Raw genomic sequence first — 2,500 nt, 5'->3', positions numbered from 1 at the left:
CGATCATTTCTTCATTTTCATTTCATTTCCGCAGTTCATATATGATTTATTTCATATATCATTAACACTGCTTTGAAGTTAGTAAATATATTTATATATAACACTCATTCAAAACGTATAAAAAAACAAGGGAAACATCTGTTTTGCCACACTGTAATGCCCGATCAACAGTAGATGTCTTTTCAGAAATTTTTCATCGTGGTTCAGTTAACTGCTCATCAAAGTTTAACTTACGGAACGTCTTGATATAATTTCTCTTAACGTTTAGTCAATCCGTGTCGTGGCTCTAGTCGGAGTAGGTCTAGAAAACTGATCCTACTGAACTCCTGAAAGATCAAACGCTTGTGCACGGTCCGAGAAGGATTTTACATGCTTCAAGCACCAGAAATCCATAAAGGACAACAAATGGATTGGTCGAATCTCACACGTTGTGTATTAAACGCGTACTTGTCTTACACCGCCATCATGCTGAACATTGTAGCAATCTACGCGATCAGAAAAACTCCATCATTGTCAAAAAATTTAAAAGCTTTGCTTCTGTGTCTGGCTGTTTCTGATCTTGGTGTTGGTTTACTAGCTCAGCCAATGTATGTTACACGACTTGTTGTGGACTCAACACAAACGAATGCAACTTATAATACCATATTTGTCGCGTTTCTTATTCTGACGAATTTGTTCACTTTTGCGTCATGGTTTAGTGTCACGGCTCTCTGTGCAGACAGATTTTTCGCCATTTACCTTCACCTCAGATACCAAGAACTTGTGAAATACAAGAGCGTTGCTGCTGCAGTTGTCTTCATTTGGATATTCAGCGCACTTATTTCACTGATGAGTTTGTTCATCTCAAAAAAAACAATGAACGTAATTTTCGTTGTTATTGTGACTGTTTCTATTATAACTACAACGCCCATGAGCGTCAAACTTTATCTTACTACTCTACGCCACATTAACCAAATTCGAGTCACACAAGTAGCGCTGAATAGTCAAGTCGAAAGCCTTCAAAGAAAAAGGAAATCTGCGATGGCATCGCTTTTCCTGTATTTTGCTACCATAGTTTGCTGTTTGCCTCACATTTGTAGGTTATTTATTACCGCCGCCATTTCCGAACCAGGGGTTTATGTACAGTATTTCCGCTTTTATGCTCTGACCCTGGTGTTTCTTAATTCAACCCTTAACCCACTGATCTACTGTTGGAAGATGAAACAGATACGAAACACTGTCATAGGCAAGCTACGAGAAGTATTTTCAAGTATATTTCAGTAAGACGAGGCTACGTTTCAAAGTGCGTTTGGCACTCGTCGCAGCGATGCTGGTATCGGACAAAACAAAAAACTCTGCTTACGGTCCTTACGTATCCTGTTCGTGTCACCCTTTCATTCTGTCTAATTCAGCACTTTTTTAGCAGTTTCTAATTTTTGTGTATTCTTTTACAATCCGCAGCATACACACACAAGGAAAAACAAAAAACAAAACAAAAAACAAAAGAAAAACAGCAAAGTCTACCCTCAAAATTTCACCGAAAAAAACTCCACACCCATCAAATTATTGCACATTTCAATTGTTTCGAATAGCATATTATTAGTCGGGCTTCCCGAGTTCAATAATGGACTGAAGGCCGACGTGGAAGTTTCGTTGAAAATTTCTTTTTTGGAGATCCTTTATTCAAGTGCCATTAGTCTTAACGTATATGCAACCTGTCATCTTAAAGAAACATGGCAGCCGCGAACTATCACCCACGAAAACTAAGTCCCAAATATGGGCAGACGATGGCCAACCTCGACCTTAAGATCTCTTGTAACAATAATACAAACACGTTGGGTTGAAAGACTGACGAGGAAAAAATTAAAATGCTACCTACCCTAAAAACTATTTGATTCAGCAGCCCTAAGCCTCAAGACAAGTTTTCCGATGATAAAGTTGAAACGAAACGTCGCGCCGGATCAATATCTAAGTGACAATCGTGAGACAAACGATAAACGAAACCCTTCATACACATTATCCACAATAAACAATATCTTTCATGGCAAAGTTGAAGTTATTCTAAACAAAAATTCCTGTTACTTTATTCAGGAATTAGACCTCAGGTTTTCAGGATAGCACGTATAGGCGCCTATAATTGTCCAAACCATTAGTATAAGCGGCGTTAAATTAAGAGAAACTAAATGAAAAACACCGCCATTCACCTTATTTGTTCATTTTTTGTGACGAAGATCGACACCGCTTTGAAATATAATTGCCTTTTGGTGAGTTTCCTGCATTGATGGTGTACCATCTTTCTTTCGGCCAGATGCAATAATGCGAACCCACCAAAAAAAAACGGTTAAAACACAGCACCGGACGAATTTCCGACCGGTTGAAAATTTGCAAATTTGGTCGGACACTTCGTTCACACGCGACCAATAATTTCGCCTTGTTCACGCGGGCCTTAAGACGGCTAGACGACTATTTTCGAACGGTAAAGTTGGTTCCGTATGAACGGGACAACTAAACGCACGAATTT

At 38.9% G+C, this 2,500-nt stretch overlaps 1 protein-coding gene across 1 annotated transcript in view; it reads right to left on the bottom strand.

The window, feature by feature from the left end:
- The window catches only part of LOC140923628 (supervillin-like), an 11,526-nt gene that overhangs the window by 8,558 nt on the left and 468 nt on the right, over window positions 1–2,500 (bottom strand). The gene's annotated exons all lie outside the window — the stretch shown is intronic.

This window comes from Porites lutea, chromosome 13, assembly GCF_958299795.1.
Source record: "Porites lutea chromosome 13, jaPorLute2.1, whole genome shotgun sequence".
NCBI classification, from domain to species: domain Eukaryota; kingdom Metazoa; phylum Cnidaria; class Anthozoa; order Scleractinia; family Poritidae; genus Porites; species Porites lutea.
Note: the sequence above shows the minus strand (reverse complement) of the source record. Positions and strands in the feature narration are given on the sequence as shown.